Source organism: Ostrinia furnacalis, unplaced genomic scaffold (assembly GCF_004193835.3).
Source record: "Ostrinia furnacalis isolate ACB-3 unplaced genomic scaffold, ASM419383v2 OfSCF3220, whole genome shotgun sequence".
In the NCBI taxonomy this organism is placed as follows: domain Eukaryota; kingdom Metazoa; phylum Arthropoda; class Insecta; order Lepidoptera; family Crambidae; genus Ostrinia; species Ostrinia furnacalis.
Window position 1 is genome coordinate 10,550 of NW_021133459.1, and position 16,643 is coordinate 27,192.

At 34.8% G+C, this 16,643-nt stretch overlaps 1 non-coding gene across 1 annotated transcript; it reads left to right on the forward strand.

The window, feature by feature from the left end:
* The first annotated feature begins 1,500 nt into the window (after positions 1-1,500).
* LOC114357555 (U6 spliceosomal RNA) lies at positions 1,501-1,607 on the forward strand. The gene has a single exon (XR_003656309.1). It is a non-coding gene; the product is annotated as a U6 spliceosomal RNA (small nuclear RNA).
* Positions 1,608-16,643: the final 15,036 nt, after the last annotated feature.

A 16,643-nucleotide genomic window follows, 5' to 3' on the forward strand; every position in this document is an offset into this window, starting at 1 on the left:
ATATCGCCCAAGGCGCAAGACAATTATCTCAAACAAACACTCTAATTGTGTGCTATTATTATTTTGTGTCATTATTTTGTTTCGGCCACGCGCCGAAAGCGATAGCGTAAATACGGGGGGAAATTACGAACTAAGTACCTACTGTGTGATGTGATATGACCAATGATATTATATAAAAACAAAAGTTCTTTAATATCATTGGATATGACGGCTGTTGTTTGGATTTAATGTGTTTTGGATTTGTAATTAGTAATTTATCTTGGAGTACATAAATAGTACTACTTAATTATGTACACCAATATTATAAAGAGGAAGGTTTTTTGAAAGTTTATTTGTAAATTAATAAAATTATTCATATTATTCTTATTTGGCTTATTATCACAGAATAATAATAAGTATTAAGTACCTACTATTATGACCAATACTGTAATGATGTAAATCTGTAACATCGCGCAAAATTTAGAAATTATTTATTAGTAAAACACGCAAAGGCTAGGATTTTTTTTTAAATAAAAATGAACTTAACTTCCTGAACAATTAAAACAGGAATTTATTAACTCCCACACAAGCAAGAACATAAATAAAATTATTTATACAAAAGCAAATAAAATAAAATTACTCCAGGTTGGCATTTTTTTATATCGAAGAATGCAATAATATTCTTAGTATAATAGTAAAAAATATTTTTATAAAAATTACATGTTTATGAGCAGTTTATTTTATTTACGCTAAAAAGCGTCATCTATACTAATAAGTGGTACTTACTCAGTACCCTTTATATCTAGCGGTAGCTGCTGACTACAGCAGCTTTCAACTGGTACAGCGTACAGTCTACTTTTTATTAACTTTCCTAGATGGCGCTGTCTGAGCGCGCATTATTTACTAAGTGAAAAATGTATTCCAATATTTTCGACTCTATTATTTTATTTTATTCTCCCGAGATTCTTTTGAGAAAATGAAACGCTGAAAATGTGTAAATTACAGTGCAAATGTGGCAAAATATATTCCGAAAATGTCCCCATTTCTTAACTAGCGCCATCTTTAGTCGTAGTCTGGAACTACGTAATAATGTACTGTGACGTCCTAGTAACAATGTATTGAGATTTAGTTTTTATTCCACTCAAGTCATTAAAATTAATTTCATCAATAAAAATATAATTAGAAATCTATGTATCATGGTAAAAAAGTAAGGAAAACACAAATAATACGACCAACAACTTTCGAAGCAGGGTGAGGGATAGTTACAAATACATCACATAGATGGCGCTGACATACAGTTAATAAATTCAACCCGTTGTAAAACCTAATTAAACCTAAAATTAATAACTTGACTCTTTCTAGTATTTGTCACATTATTTTGTATATTATACAGTTTATGAAAATACATCTTTTTTGTAATATTTATTGAGGGTTCGCGAAAATATTTAATTTGACCTAACTCGCGGTGACGAAGTTTTTGATCCGTGCCAGCATATATAGAAAATTTTAGCCTTACCAAGTGTACTTGCTTCGGCAGTACATATACTAAAATTGGAACGATACAGAGAAGATTAGCATGGCCCCTGCGCAAGGATGACACGCAAAATCGTGAAGCGTTCCACATTTTTTGAAGAGTTTTACTTTCATTCAGTTATTTCCCAAGAAAATAAGTGAGACTGCTAGAATTTTTGCACGGATTGCACCTAGTTTTTTTTAAATTTTTTATCCCTAACGAGGAAGCTCTTGGCCTGTATCTCACCTGATGAAACACTTTTAGTCGGGTAGGTAATGTAAAACGCACGAATACTGAGGGCATTTTTCCAATTAAGGGCACAAGCTTACATTTTTAATTTATTTATTTTATTTGGTGCACAAAATAGATACAACCACAACATACAAAGCATTTAAAGTGGGGCAAGAGTTGCTAGTAATTCAGTTGGCATCGAAATTCCGACTGAAATGTAAAGTTTTTCCAATAAACAAGATAGCGAAACAAAGAACGATGAAAAACGAAATTAAAACTCCAAACTTGAGGAACCAATGATAAATCCAAATAATAATCCAATAGTGATGTGGTGATATTGCTACTTGAGTATTTGGAATTTGTTGATATTAGTCGGTGTTTTTTTTTCTGACTAATGTCATAGATCTGGGGGCACGGGAGTGTCCACGCCAACATATTATAGAGCCAAGCTTCAATTGTAAACAGAAAAATAATAATCAGTGGATACTTAAATTCACCTTACACATGCGTGACCACAGCAAAAAGGAGGCTCCTTAAGAGCAAAATGACGATTTGTAAGAACTGTTTATTAGTCTAAACAAATAAAGAAATTTTGACTTTGACTTTGATTTTGAAAAGGCAGGTACAGGCACAGAGTTAGAAGCTTGGGTCCACATGCGTTCTGTGGGCTGAGTGTGAGTTTACATCAAAAATGTATGAAAATTTTAGTTTTTGAACGTTTCCCGCTAGGGGCGCTGTACAATACGTCATATTTAATGTCATTTTTTTGACGCGCTCAGTGAGCGCGTTTGATGTGAGTATACTCACGCTGCCCTATAGTAACTTCTTCACAGTTTTAATACGGTTCGCGTTGTTCTGTCTGTCGTTCGTCTTCCATACTTTTACTTCGTTCTCAAAACTACTTTGAACTAGTCGATAAAGTTTTGTAACTCTATCGATTTCATGACAGCACTAGCTACAACAATTTAAGGACGATACAAACTGAACACGGCCTTTGTTCCCGCGAAGTAATGGCGCCGACTTTTGCTAATTTCACCCATTGTTACCGCGTTCCGCAACTCTGAAACTTTAAAAGACAACTTTGGGAAGTTTTTCCAGATAATCAAAGGAGCATTTAAATATAGCTGCAAAAAGAAGAGTAGTGAAGTAATAATAAATTGCACGTACTTTATTTTTACATAATTGAAGTCTTTGGGACTAGTTCTAATTAATCATTTTTGCTTTATACCTACTCGTTATGTTAATATTGGTATTTATAAAAGTACCTATTTTTCTAACAGCTTGTAACTTTACATAACGAACGCAAGGAATAACGAACTGGTAAGTAATATAAGATTGTTTAAAATGAATCGTCATTTTCTTGGTTAAACTAAACGTAACATTTTATTTCAAGTTTTTCTTGCCATCGCGATGTTATAAATCCAAGTTAAAAGCGGAAAAGTCAAGCATCGAAGCTTTGAGAAAAACTCTCGCGATCTGAAAGATAGTTTCATTAAAGTAGGAATACTTCGTTGACATTCTACAAAAATATGCTAGAAAAGAAAACTACCTTGCAGCTATAGACTGATGTGCCATAAATGTCTTTTTTTTTTCAAACTCCGCGGGAATCGAACAGGGGATTGAAGTCAATAGGAGCCGGTGGCTTCGCAATTAGACAAACAGATGCATTACGTATTAGCATCCGCTCTACGGCGGTGTAACTAGGGTCCGAGCATTATGTCAGTAGAAAAATCGACGAAAAATCTTATTATTATCTTCTCATTACGTTCATTTCAGTTCACTTTTAGACAAAAGCTCCCCTAAGGATTTCCATAGCTACCGGTCTTGCGCTGCCCGCAAGTAGGTATTTCCCACGACCAGAAATCCAACCACCAGATCGTCAGTCCACCTAGGTAGTACTACGTTTCTACTCTTATCGAAAATAAAGTAATAGCACAGTTTCATTGACAAAATTTGATAAAACCCAAATCTTTCCACTCCTAGTACTCCAGCTTACGGCAGCTCAAAAATTGATAATTCGAAATTTCGAGTGATTCAATAATCGAGGACTGTGTCAGCAATACAAACAGGCGAGGACGCGGGCGTCGCTCCGGCAATAAAACCAGGCTGATTGCTTCTAGCCGCCCCTGCACACTGCACTCTTATTGCATTTTTATTTACCTAAGTTTGTGGTTATATTATGTATAACTGCGAAGTCTTTCCATCTAGGCAAATAGCAATGTTTGGCGCGGTTTTTTTACCACAAAAAGTTTTTTTAGCCACCATGATTATCTTTAAGAGTTTTAAAGAGATTCAAGAGAACCTGCGCTTCTTTTGCAGGTGCTACATTGGTTTATGCAGATTGCTGTAATGGATAAACCTTTGCTTGGACTTGGCTTGCCCATTTTATTCGTGCGCGTCTTAATAAAAAATATAATAAGATGTGTCCAAAATCTATTCAAAATTCTAATTTCGGCATCTAAAAGAACAAAAACACTTAAGCTGAGTTGCCACATCTAACTTTGACCGTAACTTTTACGATAACCGGTGTTTTTTGTACGGAGTTTGACAAATTTTTGACGTTTGTCAAAGTTAAAGTAAGATGGTGTTTTAAATGTTTTCAAACAGTTAACAAATATTGTAAAAGCCCTGCAAAGCGCAGGGCTGCAAGAGGCGTGCCCTGCCATAAGATGCGAGCTCTGATTGCAGCAAACGCAACCGATCCTGTGGGACCGTCCTACGGTGCTATCTATGAAAGAAACCTCATTTCTCCGTTTACACTCCGTTCAGTTTGTCTAAAACTTGCATTCAGATTGCGGACTGGAAATGTAAAAGGGAAGGAGTAAATAGAAAGGTATATTTTATTCTGAATTTCTCCGTTTGATATTACAGAAAATATGCTTACTTACGAAGCTGAAATCATTTTAGATTTGAAGACAAATCGAAAAAATATTTCATAAGAAACCTTGTTTAATCAAGGGGATTGCGAATAAAGGTTTTAAAATCATAAAAATCCCCTCATTCCTAATTCATATTCCCTCCTTCCTTATTCATATTTGTGCAATCTGCAATCAGTGGTATTTGACTACAGCTCATCCCTTGATTCAAAAATTTTGATTACAGAATCACTTTCGTCTTCAAAATTTTTGATTACATGCTCGGAATCACTTGGTTCAAATACCCCGTTGCGTGCCAGTTACATCATTATAGATCAAAGTGCTGCTTCTCATCAGACAAATTATCTTCGGAGGAACTCGACGGGTTTATTGGTGAAGCCAAAAAACGCGGAATCACTCCAGTTTCGCAATCAAATCGAAGGTACAGTCCATCAAAGAAACATTAAAATTCTTTCTGTAAAATAAAATGTTCAGCGTTTTGCAATACTTAATTAATTTTTACAGGTTTTAACGCGATACGCGGATAGGTAACATTGAAAAATCCAGTCTGTGACCTGTGACCACGGCCGGTGCAACTTGGCCGAAACGTCAGGCAAATACAGGTATTATTTCAATGTTACCTATCCGCGTATCGCGTTAAAACCTGTTTAAATTAATTCAAAAATGTTCAGCTTCAAAATGAATATGGAAAAGCTTCAACAGAGCTGTTGAAGCAGTCATTATTTTATAAACCAGAAGTTTTTTTTAATGTTTTGTATCATAATTTGGATAGCTGTATTTATGGGTTTTATTAGACTGCCAATGACTTCGTCCATTTTTGATAAAAAGTTACTTTTACCTGACTGTTCCTACTCATAAATTGAAAAGCTAACAAATGAGAGTACCTCCTACTAGGATATCCTTAAAAGGATATTTAGTAACATAAAGGCTAAAATGTTATAGCCATAGAGGCAATTTTAATTGTTAAATTATGTACTAATTAATCTACTCTATCGCATTGGGGTAACCTGTAATGTTAGAGCTAAGATTGTTATTACATAAATAAATAAAAATACCTTTAGAAAGTTTGCCAGTATATGTGATTTTTCAGTACGTTAGAAGTGAATACGTGACCAATCTACCTCCATCAAGAGCCTCGTAACATCTAATGTTCACCTCATTGTTTCTATTCGATTTGGTATCACTTTTTTCAGAACATTGAAAAGTGATGTCATCTATACTCACTTTTACACGAAAGTAGGTACCTTTCACACTGTAGTGCTTGAATCTTTGAAAAAATTAAATAATCCTCCCTCTGGAGCAGTCGGGTAACAACAATACCTACTTATTTTGTAAAAGATAAAACAATCAAAAGTATAGTTACGATTTCGAGAATTACCTACTTCTTACACAGCTCTAAGAGCATTTTAATCACCTGCACATTTTTTACGACAAATTAAAAAAAACCGAAAGGTTTTTAACTTATTATAAAGTCAACTTATCATTATCCTTTTTTTCAATCGGCCAAAGATACTCTTAGATCATTTTGATGAAATGCCATTTTAATTTAATGTTTTCGAGTGTACCCGCCTAATTTGGAAAGAGCTTTCTTCAACATTCCTATGTTGCGTTTATTTATTGCCGCCCGCCCTCAGAGAATTAACTTTCGACTGTATTTAGGCCTTTTGCGAGTTCTGCGTGAATGATGGACGAAAGCTTAATTAATAATAAGCGAATAAAGCTCATTGAGAGACATGAAGCTTCAAAGAAATTATGCTTGCTCGAATTTGAACTGGACTACACGAAAAGGTTGGATTTTACCACCTAATTAAAAGGAACAATATTTATCCTCCATTCAAAATATTACGGCTGAGTTGCACCACCTAACTTTAACTGTAACTTCAATGATTACCGGGCGGCGTTTTTTGTATGGAGTTTGACTGATTTTTGACGTTTGTCAAAGTTAAAGTAAGATGGTGCAACCCAGTCTAACAGTTTTTTATGTTTGGTAAACATCTTCACATTCCTTTTTTTTTTGCAAAATACCATTAATTGCCATACCAAAGGATAGTGATAGGAGAAATGAAAATTTAAATATTTATTGTCAGATCAAGTAGGTACTACAAAATAAAAGACAGACCTCCACACTAGGCATTGCCTGTCCTGTGGAGGTAATTGTTTATGAAATATCATTATCAACTCTACTTATTTTGTTTTATGTCATGTATCTCTATCTAGTCAGGCTTCTAAGATATTGTGATAGAAAAATATTTTAAGTTGTTTGTTACATTTTGCTAAAACAAGCTAAAATACTAAAATTCTGAATAAAATCAGTAACTTTATAACTCTTTTTACATAAAAATATATTCTTCGTTTCAATATTCCATCCCAAAAACATTTGCTATAAAAAGGTCAAATCTGTCGAGCTTTACGGCGTATTTTATTCGCTTTACGTCTACCCACACTTCGGCTGGACGGTGTTAACCGACATTGCTTCATAAACAGTGACCGTTTGCGACTTGGTTCAGTACAATAAAATCTGATGGTCGCGGGATGACAAAGAATATGTTTGTAGATAGGTTAGTACATTGGGAGATGTTTGATGCCTATTAAGTTCCCTTTTAGTTTGTTACTTTAGTTGTAAAGTGCGTATTAGTTATCTGTTAAAACATGGCGCAGAGAATTGAGGCTGCTACGAAATCACTTTCCTACATAAAAACCATACCTACCAACTTTTACCTACAAAATAAAATATAATAAAAAGCTACAAAATTTTGAACTTATTGACTTACAGCTACAGCCAACCAAAAACCAACTCTAAGAGTCACGTATATAAATTTAAAAAAAGAAAGGAATTTAGCTATAAAACCAAAAACTTCTCTACTAAAATCAAGAACAGCTCAGAAAATGCTCGAGTTTTGGAAAACATTTTCGATTATTTCAGAGGCCTACAACTGGAAATACTTTCTAAATACAAAAATCCTAGATGAATTGGATTTTTGTATTACAGTTTTAGATGTATTTATAAAAAGTCTGTTTCATAAAAAAGTGGTCTCTGTAATGCTATTCACTGACAGACATAAAATTTGATTCGGGCCCGAGCTACCGAGGACTTCCTAACGTTGCAATCACACGCATGTTGTTTAATTCAACAATACCAGCCAAGTTACAACCGAGTTTCGATTCGAAACACGCTGTATAATAACGGTTATAAGTGTATCTCACAAATGCTGGTAGAAAAATTGATTTAATGAACAAACAAAAATTCTAAGAATTAAATAGGGTCAACTTCCAATCTTTGACATATAAGGGCCATTTAGTTGAGTTTTTGGACAGTATTTTATTGAATTCTGCTTGTTTGCCTCCTGTCCCATAGGAAAAAATATATTTTTTATTAATTGGCCTGATCATCACTTCCCATCAGGTGAGATACAGGCCAAGAGCTTCCCTGTTGTGGTTTTTTTCAAAAGTAAGAGAATACGACAGATAAAAGGGGGTTAAGTCTCAATTTATTTCATGTTTTATTCATTTTAAGGACGTTCAAGGGGTGTTTTGTCTAATACATACCTAGTAGCATCAAATATCTAGAGAAATTTACCTGAAAACTGCTTTTGATCGTTTACAGTCGCAACTTTATTCTTACCTAAATGAATATAAAACACACACGAATATGAAACTAATCTAAGAATAGACACTGTAAACATTCGATACTTGCTTCTTAGATTGCTCAGCTGCGTGCGGCACAAGGCTAAAACTAGAGGTTCTTGAATTAGCTAGATCCTAAACTAATATCGGTTTAATCCTTAAGTCGGAGCTAACATTGGTTTGTAAACAAGATATTATCTATTAAAAGAACGATAAATATTATACTACTACCAACCTAGACATAGGCTAAGTTGCACCACCTAACTTTAACCGTAACTATAACGATAACCGGTGTTTTATGTATGGAGTTTGAAAGATTTTTGATGTTCGTTAAATTCAAAGAAAAAAGAAATAAAAAATTCACCATCTTATGATGCAACCAGCCTTTAATGATAGATCGCCCGGAGTCCTGCCAGCAGGACTTAAAGTACTTCCGGTAGGACGCAAAATTAAAAGATCACAGTTTCGTAAGTATACATTGTACAAATTTCAAATTTACACGAAAAAATAGAGTGTTTCTCTCTCTTTCACCCAATAGTGCCCAAGATCGAAAAACGCGACTAACCGTTAGTCGGAGCCCGATGGCGCACGAGTATACACGGGGGCAGCGCGTTCGCGCTCGCGCGACACATTTTGACGCGCCGGGCGTGGAGTCGGCAACATTTTGGCGATAATATTATAATGAATGTGAAGTATTCCAGCCTAATCAAACATTTATAATTTATTTCTTGTTTTTGTTTTTAATTTGTAGTGTATTTGTAAGTGATAGGTGTAATTTCTAATACAAAGTGACGTACCAAAGTAATTAATTTAAAGTTCCTTATTATAGTTCCTATTAGTTAAGTTGAAAGAAGATAAACAAGTTTATAATATATTAAGAAAAGTAAAATACTGGTTAAACAAAATGATTCTACGACATGACTTTTTATTTAATAAACACTAACCAAGTGTTTACTACTTCTGGTGAGGATGAGTTCAAATTTGAAGGTCACCGTACTGCTGGAAGGACCAGCAAGCAAACACGTACAAATTGCGTACTGCGGGCAGGACTTGCGATAATCTTCTGGCAGGACGTATAGAACAAAAGACCAGTCCTTCCAGAAGAGCTTCCAGCAGGACAAAGCACCGGGCGATCTATCATTAAACTTCTGCATGTACCCGAAAAAAACAAAATCAAACGTGTCAAATCAAAAGTGCACCTTGCGCTATTAAGAATGCCAAAAAACATTTATTGTTCGTCTTATGTACTAACTAGGTATGTCGTAATTATGTGCATAAGATTTAAATAAATACATTTTCATTTTATCCATCAGTTTATTACATAAAAATATATTTTGATCACAGGCCGGTTAACATTTTTATGTTCGTCCAGGAACCCTAATAAATTGGACAACTCATTTCATACGAAGGCGCGAAATTAAAAACAAAAAGGTGTTGATTACGGACTGTATCGAAAAAGGTTGGGCTTAATTTCAACAAAAAGGTTTTAAAGTACTTAGGGCAACGTGGGAATGAAAAACGGCTTGCCGTTTTTTGCTGCGCTAAAGATATATTTTTAATTACTGGAATTATGGAGATTTTAGGAAAAATACAGAAATTGCAATCTGGTTTTGTTTTTTTCTTTTCAATATGAGTATTATCAGGCTTGAACGTAACCACTGCTATTCAATAATGTTTTTTACTAAAAGAAATCCAATGAAGCTTGGGATTAGGGTTTCTGATTTCTCGACCAATTTTTTTTCTCGAGTTTCGGGAATTCTCGAGGCCAAAGTCTCGAGTTTTCTCGGGTCTCGAGTCTTTTAATTAAAACTGTTGAAATCGGTTGAAATTTAATAAAAACACAGGTTTTTTAATCTAATATACCTACTTTTATTGCACAACAATCAATATAAGAATTTAGTACCACTTATTTTGGTAAGGAAAGAAACAAAACATAAAATCTTCTTTCATAATTAATTAAAAAACTAATAATCACAACAAAAGTCATAAAGTCGCGTGTACTTTAAGGATTTATTATCCTAATATAACAATAATAACAATAAAAATCTGGAGCTACAATTGAATCACTTGTTTTCTAAAAAACACAAGTCCAAATAGCAAAATTACGATAAATAGTTTTTTTTATAAACAAAAAATGTTTTTAATAAATTTCTTTTTTTATGCATAACAAGGCAGTTATTTGACCACAATCGCACCTGATGTTAAGTGGAAAAGATAACGACTTGAATAAACTTTACGAGGAGGCACGAGTACCTAACCTAACAGACAGTTAACAAATTTTTCAGTCTTTAAATCAGTCAGAGTATAATAGGTATAGTATCTCGTTGGTGAACATTATTACCACGTTATTACTTAGTTTCGATTGAAAATGAAAAATGAAAATGAAATATTTTATTCAGCGACACAAAACAGCATCAAAAATATGAAACAAAAGTAAAACTAAATAGTAGGTAATGTTGATAAATTGAGATCATTACTTGCATTGCAAATCAAATCAGTTAAAAAAAGAGATTAGGCCAGTCTAAAAGCAACGTTAACTTATGAAATAATTAAAAACTTACTTTTGTCTTACAAAATAGGCTTTCAAGAATATTAAAGCTTCAAATTGGAAACTCGAGAATTCTCGAGCTCCGGTAATTTTTTTCTCGTCTCGAATGAAGCCAAATTTCTCGAGTTTTCTCGAGTTCGAGAAAGCTCGAGCAGAAACCCTACTTGGGATAGCTAAAAAGTTAATACCAAGCAAACAATCAGAGAGTAGTTATTTGGATTTTCTCCCTACTACTTCTTCTTCTTTAGTCGTTTCGCTCATGGCGAGCGGTCGTGAGACGTTCACGTAGGTTGTAGAGGATATTATAGATCTCCCGCCATCTGTTCATGTTGCCAGACTGCCTGGTGAAGTCAGATACGCTACTACTTACTTAGTTTATAATTGATTCCTATGTCTGATATTTAACCAAGAAAAGGACTCATTTTTACTTCAAGGCATATAACCTTTCGCGTACCTATATTCACTAGATTTCAAATCTAGTCCCACAATACAATATCAACATTCCGATTACAATATAGCATGCTAATTTGGGACATAGCGAAAGCGCAGGTATTCCCGACATTGTGGCAAATGTATGCGATATTACAAAAGGCATAGACTTTAATTTACGACCGCGGCAGAGACCTTGCTGTTACAGTTGTTGCGGGTAGAATGGTGAATAGGTTTTTAAAAGGTTTTAAAGTACCTGATTCGAAAAAAGGAAGAAGAAAAGCCTATCTTTATGTATACGTACCGCCCCGCGCCTACTCCATTTTTTTTTCTTGTCTTGTTGTTGACTGGGGGAGAATACCATGGCATTAAGTTGGCTCTTATGGTTCAAAAAATTAATGAAATGGCTGCTGAAAGCTATAATGGAATAGTGACTAAAAATAACACAATGTAGAGCTCGGCATGATATTAAAAAATAGGGGGCTGTAGCCTAATAGCAATTAGGCTTTTATCAACAAGATGTTCAGATGATATTACCGGAGTACCGACAGCAAAACACTGTGACGTCAAATACTGAAACGATTGGCACAAAATACAGGTCACGTTCCCCCTCATATTATTATGAAAGTGTTTATTTCCCAAAAAGTGTAGTTCATTATTCTACCTTTCCAGGAATTTTCCACAAAAGCCAGTTCAACATTTAAACCAGCACGACATTCGTGTAACATTGTTGTCATTTGTAGCTCCTGTTTTAAACGTTCGCGCTCACCTGTGTCGTGTGCTATGAATTTAATCATTTCTGTCAGCAATTTCGGATGTAAGATAATTTGATTTGAGTTAGACTGTCATTGTTTTAGAAATCTTCTTAATGATAATAACGATTCGTTAAAAGATAAGTGATTTTTTTAAATGTTATGCTATAATCCTTTAAAACCTACTTATAAAAACTTACCTGACTACTACATATTTTACAAACTTCCTTGGGCGAATGAATAAGGCGGTTATCACACTGGGGCGGGGCGACAGATTTAATCATTGTATGCAAGTACCTCAGTTTGTTTAGAACACACGCGCTGCACTTCACACTGACAACGCGTCCGCGCGCGTGATTTTTTATATGAAAATCACGCGCTCCGCGGCGGAGCGCGGCGCAGTGTGATAACCGCCTATATGTATAGGTAAAAACAAAAAATATAGTTAGTAGAGAATGCAAAAAAAGGATTGTTATATATTTTTTTTTATTTGTAATTTTATTTTTAACTAATGAAAGTACCACAATGTAAATGTCAAATTAGGTACAAGTTAGGTATTTTATTTTTATTTGCTATGGAAGAAAAAGTGCAAATGTAGGCGTGTTTCGTAACTAAAGGCAGATCGAAGTTAACTAATAAAGAAACTTTTCAACTCGTATAAAGTTGCGTTTGCTAATTTTCTTTCTAACGAACTTGGTTAATACTTCTTATCGGCTCAAACTTTCTTCGATAATGAGCCATCCTAAACTGACACCAGTTTTAATTGAGATTTTATCGGAATTTCAATAATTATCTAATTTTACCTAATATGGTTTACTGTTTTTTTTTAAACGCAGATTTCACGCAAAATTTTACAATTCTACATAATATAACAATAACATCATTATGAAATACACTTTCGCATTCCTTCCTTGTGTAAAACTAAGAACGTAGTTGAAATAATCAGAGTAAATAAATACTTAAGCATACTTATTAATCGTTTACAGGACAAAGGCCACAGGGTAATTAATAGTTGTGTGTTTTTAAAGATGATTTTATTTTTTTGTTTATTTCGAAGCAAAAATTCTCTGTAATATTACACTACAAAATTACAGAAGAGGGCTTTTAAGTTTATTTTATCAAGACATACCTATTCAGAAATTCATGAACTCAGGCTCGTTAAACGTGTCTAGCTCTCCTGAACAGTTTGCCCAGTGTATAAAAATGATGAAATATTTTTATTCCAGCTCTTCACCACGGTAATAATATCATACAGTATTGTAACTTCATATAAACGGACGAAACGCGAGCTTCCCTTCGAAATTCAAATCTCGGTATGCGCTCGACATGCAAAAGTCGGGGGTGTCGCAAATGTGCCGCAGTAATAAACGGACGATATGTTGTTTTATAAACAGTAAGCGCTCTTTTTTTATAAAAATAATTACAAGTACCTATTTATACAGGGTGTTAGGTAAATGGGTTTATAAGCCGACACTAGCCCATGTTAACATAATTGTGCATATAAATGGTAGGTATGGTGAAGTCAGTGATATCATAATTTAAATTTTTAAAATTTTCATACATAATAAAATTTATAAAATCTGATTAAAATGATGATATAAATTTTCTGACTTCACCATACCATTTATATGCACATGTTAACATAGGCTAGTGTCGGATTATAAACCCTAACACCCTGTATAATAATCAAGCATTTTGTACGCCTCAGTCGAGGCGAATACATTTTACTGTCGCAAATTGATAAGATTTGTTACAAAATCTTAACACAAATATATTTTTAAATTAAATCTACTAATCACAAAACAACATGCATTTTTATTCACGAAGTATTTGTTTGTCAAATTAAAATCATAAAATACATTCACAAAACTAGATAGAAATTCTAAGCAGGCAGATGTAATGAAAATAGGGTCTGCAGGTGAGCAGCCCTATCGCATGTTGTCATACCGTGACGTACCGCGGGGCTGTTGACATTTATTTCAAAAATATGGCCGAGTTGGAATACTGTATAGATAGTATTACCGTGTCTTCACGTGGTCACGCGTCAAACGCACCGTGTTTCGGCCCGATGTTGAAGTCTCGCGTGACTGAAAAGGGCACAGGGACGGGCGTAGAGTTGTGAGTACTATTTGTACATTTCTTTTTTTGTTTTATGGATCAAAGGAAGGACAAGACAATATTTCAGTACTGTAGTGTGTAGTTCTTTTCTTGTTTCAAGATCAAAGAAAAGGCAAAGTCAATACAATATTTGTGCATACAACAGTAAACGGAAACAAAAAATGTGTCACAGTGTAGGGACGTAATGATCGATATGTTATTACTTTTTAATAATAATAAATAATAAATATCCTTGGACATTTTACACTACGCCGCTAGCCCCAAACTAAGCAAAGCTTGTACTATGGGTACTAGACAACGGATATAAACATACTTAAATACTTTTTTTTTGTAAATACATACATATTATACATAGAAAACACCCAGTCCAATACAAACAAATATGTTCATGCACACAAATGTTTGTACTGTGCGGGAATCGAACCCACAACCTCCGGAATAGTAGTCCGATTCGAACCACTACACCAAACGGCCGACTTTGTGTATCCCAAAAGCTAAAGGAAGGTCAAGTAAATCAGCTTTTCCTAGACGGCTCACGATTTCTGTTACATCTGGATTTTAAGTGTGTAACTTTCAGTCAAAGCTGAGTAGTTAATTTTAAACGAAGTTTTAGTCGACAGCATCTCAGGCGATGCTTTAACTAAGGCTGGTTTGCACCATCTTACTTTAACTTTGACATACGTCAAAAATCTGTCAAACTCCATAACAAAAACACCGGTTACCGTTATAGTTACGGTCAAAGTTAGGTGGTGCTACTAAGGCTACTCAGCCTTAATGTGTCGTCGTTCGTACACAAATACCTGATTTAAACACCAGGTAGAACTTATGAGAGAGTCCCAAGTTTTCCCTGTCGGTCACACTTGGGCCGAAGGTATTTAAGTGGGTTTAATAATGAGTTAGCATGTCTAGACGTACTAGCTTCCAGTTTTGCCACAGTGTAAAGGAAGCACAGAAGGTCCACTCCGTTAGTTTCAGCCAAATGACGTCCACTGATGGATAAAGGACTTCCAACGACCGGTCATGTGCTGCCCGCAACAATTTACTTACTTCCCGCGATCTTTATCAGATCGTCGGCTTACTTAGTGGGAGGCCTGCCCACACTACGTCTTCAGGCCCGTGGCCCATTCGAGAACTTTTTTTCCCCAGCGGCCATCAGCTATATGGTAGAAGTACCAAATTATGTTAACAATGAGGTCACAATCAAGTTGTGAAACTGCTTGTTTTGTTGTAGTCAGTCACAAAACGTTAGATCTACTGACCATTGCTACACTATGGCAGGCTACAGGTGAATAAAATTAATTTACCACTGAAGCACTACTTCAATCGAACGTAAACCTAAAACTTTATGGCATAGAGTCCATTTTGAGTCTTTAAATTTTTTATGAATATGCGGTTCTTGTCGCCAGAATGAAACACTGAACGGGCACTAAATATACCTGGATTAATTATGCAAACCGCGCTTTTTTAGTTTTTACTGCACTGTGGTTGGGGAAATTTCAATATAGGAAAGGAGCAATGAACGGGTTTTCCCATTATCGTTCTGTCCTCTGTCTAAAATAAGAGTTTGACGACTTCTGATACATATGCAGTGGTTGAGAACTCACCACTAGGTGCACAGAAATAGAAAAAGAGGGTTTTGATTAGTTTGGGAACAGATAAATCCTGATAAATCCTTTGAAAATATTAGGTACTTCTGTCGCCTGTAAAGTCCATGCACCCTTCCTTGCACACATGTCGCTCTCCTTTGGATTTGCTCACTCATCACTTTCAATTTTCCATCCATAGCTCGTTATCCTTTGCATTCAGTCACAGTCTCAGTCTTAGACGGCTGTCTCAGCAATTCAATTAACTTTTATTTTTTTAAACCTAAATACACTGAGGCTCATAACAGTAACGTACCTACTATAATGTCGCATTGAGATGGATTACTAATGTTTGGCCAAAAAACGTTTCCCAAATTATCACATCGCAAACAACGTTTCGCAAATTTTCATTTGGCAAATTCTCATTTGGCAAAACAACTTATTGCAAACTTTTAATTCGCAAATATCGTTTTTGGCATATTATTGTTTAGCAAATTATTGTTTGGCAAAGTATGTTTTGCCAAATGTTTCATTTGGCAAAAATATTTCACGATAAACTATTTACAAAATAATTTGATTGGTGCATAAAATGGAATACAAATTAGCTTGTGGTTATTATTTTGTTTAGTGGGTAGTTAATATAAAATTTGTTCTAAATTAATTTTCATATTTCATTCTTTTTATCGAAATTTCCAAATGATTCATTAACAATAGAAGTGATTCTAGCGCTCGGCGGCCGCTGCCGCGGCACGCTTCGCTCGCCTTCGCGCGTTAATAAGGGTCACTGTTCTAACCTAACCTAACCTACTATTTTCTGCAATACCTACTTTCTGCAACCATACTATTTTCTGCAATGCAAAAACCATGATCATCTGCCTTATGCTTTGATTTGTGGGAAACGGTGGGTAAGTATGTGAAGTGTCAATTTGACCAAACAAATTATTTGGGATATAATATTTGGCAAAATAAAACATTTGCTATATAAACATT